This window comes from Phyllostomus discolor, chromosome 6 (assembly GCF_004126475.2).
Source record: "Phyllostomus discolor isolate MPI-MPIP mPhyDis1 chromosome 6, mPhyDis1.pri.v3, whole genome shotgun sequence".
Classification (NCBI taxonomy): domain Eukaryota; kingdom Metazoa; phylum Chordata; class Mammalia; order Chiroptera; family Phyllostomidae; genus Phyllostomus; species Phyllostomus discolor.
In genome coordinates, this window is record NC_040908.2 from 76,970,325 (window position 1) to 76,980,401 (window position 10,077).

Below are 10,077 nucleotides of genomic sequence, written 5' to 3' on the forward strand. Positions count from 1 at the left end.
AAATTGGAGCTCAGGGAAGTGAATGAACTTGCCCAAGGTCACACCAGAAAGTGGTGGGGCTAGACCTAGAATGCAAGTTTAACCCCAAGGTCTTGGGCTTCTGGCTCTGCCTGCTGTCCCTTCCAAATGTCCCATATCTACACAGAGACTCTTAATTTAAAAAAAAAAACAAAAAAACTTTTTTTCACTTTCTCTTGAAAGTTGGGAACCTAAAAGTCCCTCCCTGTGCTTGTGGTTGTCAAAGGAAACCAGAGCAGGTTTCAAATTCAAGATCTTGGGTGGGGTGTGGGTGGAAGGATTGATCCAGGTCATCCTGGTGAAGGAAGAGGGGAAGGGATCTGGTCCTCACTGCCCATTTAGAAACTCTCATTCCCTGTATATAACAAAAGGGAACCTGTCAAAGAGCAGAGGAGGACGGAGAGCAGGAACTGTCCCTTGGGAGGGAGTAGGTTGGCTGGTGTTGAGTCCAGCCCTGTTCCATTGATAGGAGGAGATCGTGGCTGTGGTATTTATTAAGCCTGGTTTTGAAATTTTGGTTTTGCCATTTACTGGCTGGGTGAAATTTGATCTGATGACCCCTACCCCTACCTTACCCAGTGAATCTATGCTTCCTCACATGTATAAAGAGGATATTAATTCCTACTGCAATGGGTTATAATGAGGACTAATGTGATACAATACACAATTAGCAAGGTGCCTGTACCAAATGAAGTTTATTAAAGTTTCTTTTCCTCCCATTCCTCTGCTGCCTTTCCTGTCCTCTAGGCCCTGGAGTGAGTGTGGAGTTTCACTTTGTAATACTTGAGGTACCTCAGCTGCTTCCTGCCCCATGTCCCTCAGCCTCCAGCTCTGGCTCTGCTGCCCAGATGCCCCTCAGCTCTCTCAGAGAACAGAGAAAGGAGCAAAGAGTCCCAAGCCTCAAACCTTAACTTAAGTTGGCTGCCCTTATGCCCAGACCCTCTTCCTGGTCCTCCCCTCCCCTTTGTCCAGTACCCTGCTGTGGACAATGCTCATAGATGAAAGGACAGCCCAGCAAGGATTCTTAACAATGGTTAGCTTCAGGGTCCAGAATTCTAGAAATTATAGGCAAACCTTTGTGTGTAGTTGCATTTTCTGGAAATAGAATCCTGAGAGATCCTTGACCTCTCTGGATAGATTTGAGGTGAGAGAGGGGCTCTGTGGGGTTTCTCCTGTGTGGACTAGAACTTTCTTTAGAAGTTCAACAGTAATTTGCAACTTCAGTAGGAAAGTCTGGTCCCAACCACACAAAGGACCAGAGAAAGGCAAATCTTTTGCTCAAACACTGCAGAACTGTTTATCATGTTTCTATTATGTTTACTCACTCACTCATTTGTTTATTTCATCAATCAACATTTATTACATATCCACCATGTGCTTGGCTCTGTACTAAGTAGGTAACATTGGACATACAAACATCAGACCAGTGTTCTTTAAAATGTGTCCTGGCCCTGGCTGTTGTGACTCAGTGGGCTGAGTGCCAGCCTGCAAACCAAAGGGTCACGTGTTCTATTCCCAGTCAGGGCACATGACTTAGTTGCAGGCCAGGTCCCCAGTGCAGGGTAGGAGGCAACCACACATTGGTGTTTCTCTCCCTCTCTTTCTCCCCTCCCCTCTCTCTGAAAATAAATAAATAAAATAGTTTAAAAAAAACATAAAATGTGGTCTGGTAGACTAGCTTCACTAATCCCCTGGGTGCTTGTTAAAAATCTAGGTCCCTGGACCTCAACCACTAAGAGCATTGCCTGGAACTATGCATTTCAAATAGTCTCTGGACACACTAAATTAGTTGAGAGCCATTGCTTGAGAGTGGCATTTCTCACAGCCATTAGCAGTGGTATGCATGAAGTGTCAGCATCATGGCTGTACCCCCTCCCTCTTTCCTGCCTTGCCTCTGCCCTTCTTATACCCTGGGCCTTGTGAGGGTGAAGGAGGGGTGGAGTTACCTGCCCTTCAACCTCCATACCTGCTCTGAGGTGCAGTTTTGGGTAGATTGTAAATCCCAAGGCCAGAGATACTGTTGCAGCTTGTGTTGGTCTATCCTGACTGGCCAAAGATCTGATAGTACCAATTAGTGTTAACTAAAATTCCTCACCACCTGAGGCTTTGCTAATTAGTACCTCTATGTTTCCTTGGGTCTCTGGAATGAGAGGTTTGAGAGACCTGGGGAAACTAAATGGTGTCATCCAAAAGGGTCTTTCTGCCCATAATGAGCATAAGGAGACAGGCCAGAATTGGTGGTGACATGGGAAATGGAATCTAAAACAATATAGCTAACATTTCTTGTGTACTTACTACATAGCAAGCACTGGCCTAAATGCTTTAACTATAGCATTCCACTTAGTACCCACTTGCACTCCAGGAGATAAAAACTCTGACTTCCCCACTTTACCGAAAGGCACAGTGAGGTACAATGTTCTGTCCAAGGTCACACAGCTACTGTGGCAGTACTAGGGCCACACTCAGACCACTTGACTCCATAGTCTGAGCTCTTACCCCTGCTCTACAGGGTCTTTTGCACTCACACAGTCCAGGGTTTCCACCCTAGCCATGGCCTCTTTCCCAGGGACAAGTATTCATTCTGCATTGGTTTCCACAGAGGGGCTGGCCAAGGGGGCTTTCCATGATGCTACAGCCCTTGGCTTCCTCTCCTAGCTGTGCCTTTGGACCTGACCATGTACTTTCTGTTCCTAGGAAGCATTAGACTACAGGGAGGTGGGATAGGGTAGGAACAGGTCATTCCCTTCTCCAGGGTCAACAGCTTCTAAGAGAATTTGCACTCTATGCCCTCCTGTACAGTGCTAGCCTCTCTATAGCTTCCAGGGAGATGATTTCCACCTCCCCTGAGGGCACAGGGTGGGGTGAAGTTGGCTGGGCCCTTGTACGTGCGTGGTGAAGCTCTTACTTACTCCCAGGAGCCTTTCTCCAGCATGTCTGTGGGAGATCTTTGAACCTATTTCAGATTTCTAGGAACTGGTGTGTCTTTGGCAATCTGATGGTATCAATCAGCCTCCCTCAAACTTCTGTCTTGTGAAAGATGAGCAAATGTTCAGCTCCCAAATGGGTAGAATATCATGGGCAATAGAGCCAGACAGCCCCCAAGTCTGGACGCCACTTTCTGGCTGTGTGGCCTTGCACAGTGACTAAACTCTTAAGACTTGGAACTTCAGTTCTTCATCTGTAAAATGCATGTAATAATACCTGTCTCATTGGGTTGATATTATAGTTAAATGAAGTACTGTGTTCAATGCCTTGGGTCCCCATGCCAGGCCCCTGTCTCTTGGTCAGGGCTAGGCATTAGCCTCCACAGTTGGACTTGTAGCAGAGATGCTGAGCAGAGGGGAAAGTTCACATAATTGGAAGCCTTGGCTCCATAGTAAGAGGTACCTGATACAAATGGTAGCAGTTTTCTGTGGGCTCTTGAGCCATTGGCAACACCACCTCATGTTTATTAACTAGAGCTAATGAAAGCCAATTTGAAATAACAGTTTTGCACCCCAATCAGAAGATACTAATATCCAGAAATAATATCAGGGCACCTCTGGCACTTCTGCTGTGAGTAATGCTATTCCAATACCCTCCTCCCTGCAGACCCTGACTCCAGTGCCCCACCTTCCCATCCTTCCATCCTGCTTACCACATATGGATTCAACTAGGGAACAGCAGGCTTTCTGTGAATGCCTCTACCTTTCTCTGCCGTAGGTCCTCCAGTTCAGAACTTTGGTTCTCACAGGGGTAGATGGGGAAGAAGGGGTCGGGAAAGCTGAGAGATATCTGCACATACATACACCCTTGCCCAACTCCCCATTGTTCCAATTCTTTTGTTCCAATTTTTAATATTACCTATTGCCTCAATTCTTATTGTTCTCAGGATCCACCAAGAAGTCTGAAGCCCTAGTTCACATCTGGGCCAGCTGTCTCCTGGCACAAGGAGGAGACTGCAGTTTTCCACCCTCTACCCCAACCCCAAGCCAGGGAACAAAGCCACCCTTCCCAGACAGGGAAAAGTCCTGCTGGGCTCCTGAAGGCCAAGCAATAAATTGGAATATATCAGTTATAGTTGAAGGCAGCCATAACTCAACCCTACTGTAGAAGGATGCTGTAAATCCAGGGAAAGGGAGCATTCATCCAGGGAGAACCAAAGAAGCAAAGAAAAAAAACCATAAATAGAGGAGACATGGTGTCTGAAAGTAATGGGGCCCTGCTGAACTGGAACTAGGAGGAACTACAAGCCCAAGGATGGGATGGGGGTCCTGAGGCAGGCCTTCAGACTAGTGAAATGTAAGGGCACACAGCCAAGGCCCCCTCTTGCATTGATTCTCTGCCCTTACTGCATATTCTTGTGCTGTCTGGATCTGGAAACAGAGCTGGCTTGTATCCCTGGGGGAACTGCTGGGGACATATCTCTATTCATGGGCTTTCCCAGGGACAAAAGGAGCTGCTAACACTTGCCATTAGGATTTTTTTTTCCCATGGGAGAAATTAACTATGGGTCAAACTCTGGTTAAACTCTGACTCTACTACTTGCTTCCAAGCTGTGGGCCTTGGAAGAGTTAATTCACCTTTGGAAGCCTCCATCAGAAAAATGGAATTGATCACCCCTACCACACTGGCTTAGTACCACATAAACATGTGATAGTGTCTCTAGGTGCTATTTGTCAAGTTACTAAGTTAATCAGCAAATCCTTATAACCCCAGAAGTTCAGACTTTATTTTAGATTTGTTCCCTTTCCCCTGAGTCTGAGTTCAGCTACTAGTTTTCTGAAAGACTAGGCAGGTGACTTAACTCTCCAGGGTTTGGGTTTTTTTCCTGGGAAATGAAGCACTTGTAGGAGGTTGATTCTGCAGTGGATGGTACTTTATAGAGTAAAAAAAAACAAAAAAAACAAAACAAAAAAACCCCAAAAAACACCCATTTGTCTTAGGGTTTGGGAAATGGCATGGGCCTCTAGGTCTCTATAATTGATGGGCTACATTCCAACACCTTCCTCAGAGGTCCCTTTGGACTCCCTCCTCACCACTTACTCAGGAACTTTGGGCACTCTGTCCAGAGGCCATACCCACCTTTGCTGTCTAAACCTGGTGGGAGTGGCACTAGTGGCTGGCGTGCTCTAAGGAAGGGTCAAAGCTAACCATGCTCTCCTGAAGGTTGAATAAAGGAGAATTCCTGCATGCTCTTCTTAAGTGTGTGTCATAATCACTTGGAAGTCCTGTAAAATTGCAAATGGCAGGGTCCCTACCGCCAGGGTTCTGTTTCAGCAGGTCTGAGGTAGGGCCTGAAAATTTGCATTTCAACAAATTCTCTGGTGTTGCTGATGCTGCTGGCTGGAGTCATCCTGCCAGAATTCAGGCTTCCTTTCTTCTATTACTGCAGACCTGCAGTGAAAGTAAACGGGCAGTTGAGGCAGACTCCAAGATCCTGTGTGCAGACTTCTAAGACACATGGGACCCTCAGAGGCCAATATATACATCTTTGTGCAAAGAACTGGTATTGGCTTTAGTGAAAAGTGAATTCTGTATCTTTAACAAGCTCCTCAGCCATAGAGGGCACTGCTATTAGAAATTAGATTTCCCCCTCTCTCCTCTCCACCAAAAAGATTTAGAGGAAAATGGCATGAGAAGAGAAAAAAAGGAATTAAATTGGGTGAAAGGTCTAGGTGGAGGGGTCTGGCACAATCATTTGAAAGGAAAGGCAATATAATCAGTTTCTGAAACACAGAAATAATACCCAAAGCTAGGCTTGAGTGAGAAAATATGATTGACTTCTGTGAAGGGACAGACAGACACAATATGAGTAGAGGCAGTCTTGCTGATTTGAAGAATGCTTCTCATCTCATCAGGGGTACATCTCATCCCCTGAGAGGAGGCTGATGATGATGAATGTGGCAGCATGGACTTCTGAATGGTCAGGGGCAGGGGCGTGGGTGGGGCAGGCTAGGGAGCCACCTGTTTCACTATCAGAACATGGTTGACCAATAAAGAAGCCACTCAAAGGAAGCACCTCAGTGCACCATATCTGCCATCTCCTGTTTGGGCACCCAACACTGTTCTTCAGCCTCTTGGGAAAGGTAGGCCTGAGCCCAAACCCCAACAAGAGAGAGCATAAAGGGTCACAGACACCTGCTGCCTGCATACCCAACCCCCTTCCATCCTGTGAGCAGCAGTTTTCTCACCAGCCTTGGTGCAGAGCATCCCAACATCCTCTGGGTAAGCCATGGCTACAGTAACCCATTTTCTCCACCTCACAGCTTGACAGGAAAAAGTGAACTTATGGGGCACACACACACACATACAAACTAGAATTAGGACTGACTGAATTTATAGTACATGTGGTTACCATGTAATAATAATGTCACAGGTTTCAGAGTACTTCACATTTTGCATTATGGCACTTTATGCTCCCCATGACCCCTGCCACACAACTAAGTAAGAATTTGAGTCCTAATAGGAATTAACAGCCTTCTCATTCCTAGTTGGCCTCTCTACTATAGTCAGTAGCTGATTTATGATGGCTTAACTTAAAATTTTTTGACTTTACAATAGTGTGAAAGTGATATACATACAGTAGAAACCATACTTTGAATTTTGATCTTTTCCCAGGCTAGTGATATGCTGTATGATGCTGCGCAGCAGCAGGGAGCCACAGCTCCCAGTCAGCTTTACAATCATGAGGGTAAACAACTGATATTATACAACATAATGTTTGCCAGCATTTTTTGGATACTGTGTTCAGTGTTTTCATACCCCATCATGGCTACAAAATGCACATTATATCTCCTGCTTCTGGTGAGAAGAAGAGGAAGGCAATTACTCTTCAGATAAAACTGAAGATAATTGCCCAAATGTAGGCTAATATAAGTATTCTAGGCACATTTAAGGTGGGCTAGACTAAGTATAAATGCCTTTTCAGCTTACAATATTTTCAACTTATAATGGCTTTATCAGGACATAACCTCATTGTAAGTCAAAGAGCATTTGTATAGTGACTATAACTCACTTATGGAAACTGGTATTAGGTGTGGGAGAGGAGAAAAAGGATGACATACTGTAGTAATGGGTGTCAGGGTGCATGGCCCAGAACCCCCTTCAGGCTGGAGGTACTCCCCAACTGTCCAGAAGTTAAATGAGAAAGCTCACAGCTCTGTTCCTGTAGAATTGTCCTTGGCTGGAGAGCGCTGCATTACCTGAGGTTATCCCCCCTCCTGAGGTAAGGGGATAGTGAGTCCAATGACAGGTTGATATGGGGTACAGACCCAGTCACCTTACCTCAGTGTGGGATAGCTATACAGGGCCACTCCAGCTCCAGAGCTCCCTAGGGGGCTGGCTGAGGCCTTGGTTGCCATTGCATCAAAAATCCACCTTCTCTCTCTAACAATCTGGCTTCCTTCACTACTCCACAGGGTCTCATCCCCAGAGTACCCCAATAAGGGCATACAAATCTGTGCCCCACAGCACCCAGTATAGGCTACTCACCCAGTACAGCTCACACTGGGTAGGAAACATCTATTTACACAGCTTGCTGTTTTCCATGAGGTTGTGAACATACTTTGTTTCCAACATCCAGATTAGTGCCTGGCATGTGGTAGTGGCTCTATAAATGTTTGAGAATCAATGAAAGTATAGTTCCTTTAATCTCCAGACTAGCTTGGATCAATGTTGAAGAATAATTTTCATGATAGTGAAAATGTTGGTTCCAATAAATTTCTACACTTGCCAAAAAAAAAAGACTGAGTAAAAGAAAGGATGTGCAGCACAAAAAGCCAGGATTACAAATAAGTCTCCACTTTTGCATGCCCAAACCTCAATCTTGCCAATTTGTATAAGCAGTGGTTATAGACTCAATTTGAGTCCTTTGCTGTCTCTGCCACTTAATTAGTCCCCTCCTCTGCTCCCATCTGAAGCCATTCTCAGCTGCCAGCCAGCTGATACATTCACTGGCAGCCCAGTTTCCTTTCCTTCAGAATCCCCTTGGCTGAGAATAAAATAGAACAGAGGGGAGAATCTTGGAGTCTGGGGATGGAGGTACCAGGGAACAAATGCAGAGCTTAGCAATCATTTAGTACCAATTCCTTCTCTACCAGCTTAAAAATAAAACAACTAGGGCTCAGAGAGCTGAGATGTCTAGTTCAAGGTTACTTAGCTGATGAGTGGTGGAGCTGGGGCTCAGACTCTGGGCACTTGTCAAGAAACATTAGTCTCTTGATTAATTCTGAGTGCAGAACCTTTTTAGACCCCCTTGCTGCCCCATCCTGTGCCTCAGGGAGGAGAGAAAGACTTCATCTTCCTTGCCTGTGCACCACAAATTCCCTTCTTTTCCCATCGTACTTGATCTTCACAGCATCCCTCTGAGTAATGAAGCAGGCTGAGTAGTGAAAATTGTGTCCAATTTACAGATGAGGAAACTGTGGTGCAGAAAGCAGAACTGACCTGCCAACACAGCAGAGGTGACCAGTTGCAGAATAGGGGCTGTCAATCTGTTTCTGAGTCCAAAGGTTGTGCCCTACCCACCCCTCTGTCTCTCTGGGTCTGGTCCCTTCTGCTACTCTGCTCCTTCCCTCCAGGAGCCTGAGGCATCTGACTTGACCTAACTCCAACTGAGATTCAAGGTGCTCTGCTCCAGAGAGGGTCCCTAAGAGTCAAGATGATAATGCATGTTCCCTCTTTCTGGCTCAAAGCCAGGGCTCTACCTCTCCATGCATCCCTGGACCTTTCAGCTCTAGGACTGGGAGCTGGTGAGTCTATATAGCTCCAGCTGGGATGGCTGGCTGTTAGGGAGCTCAGCACACACAGTACAGGAAGGCTAACATGCTAAAGTTGCTGTGGAGAGCCCACTTGTACCTCCAGCACTTTCTGAGTGGTATTTTTTGAGGTGAAACCTCCCTCCAATAGGAGAAAGTGAAACCTCCTCAGAACATTCTTCCTGTCCAGTTGATGTGGGGTGGGGGTGTGGAGTACAGGAGGGAGTGAGCAGGTAGCTACAAATAGATTTCCTTTCAGCCTCACTTACCTCTTTCTCCTTAAAATTGAGTGAGCTCTTCCCTGGCAAGAGTGAGACATTGGGGACTGGCTGGTTCCATACTCTAAAGGGGAGAAGGGGCTCCTTGGACAGGATGAGTGCTTAAGCCACTTTACCTTCCTGCATATTATACCCATACTTCTGGTGTTCTCTAAATAAAGGTACCGATATGGCTGCTGTATATAAAAACACCTTTGAGGATAAGACTTTTGCATAATAACTTGTCTCCTTCTATGATTGGTTCCCATTTCTTGATCTGAGGGTAGAGCTAAGGAGAGAAGACTTATCTGAGTATATTTTGTTTATTTGATCACCTATTTTTGTCTGCCCCATCCTATAAGTTGTAATGCATACATAGGTTTATATATGAACCTAATATAAGGCCATGTATTTGAATCCTGTTACTACATAGAGTTTACATCGTTGTAAATGAGATGTATCCATTGGGCTACATCTAAGACCCAGATGCCTCATATTCAAAAGCATTTTTCACTCTCCATTGCTGACCCAGGGGCCCAGTGATCTGTTCACAATGGTGTCCTCTCATAGACATCCTCTAATGGCTCCCCATTGGAGGGTGTTTAGAGTCCACCTTCCTCAGCCTGGCCTCCAAGGCCCACTGCCATCTTGCTACTGCAAGACTGACCTCCATGTCCACATGCCCCAGCAGAAAAGGCTCTCTCTGTCCATTTCTGCCTCCTTCCTTCCATTTAAAGAGCACCAGACCCTCTTCTAAGTGCAGTAGACTTGTTTTTACTTAGCTTACATTACAAGGGTAGGGATAGATAAAAAAACATATTCAAATAAGCAAGATAAATTCAGATAAGTGCTGAATTCAGATAAGTGAATAAAACAGTGTGATGTGCCTAAGCATTCTGTGGAGTGGGAGTGAAAACGAATTATTTTCCCTACCCCAACAACCTACACATGTTAATGCTGCCCATTGTTCAAGGTGCACAGGCCACTCTTCCAGAAAGCCCCTCTCACACCTCTGGACTTTATCCTCTTTCCTGGCAAGGTATCTAGTGGCTTTACTACAGTCC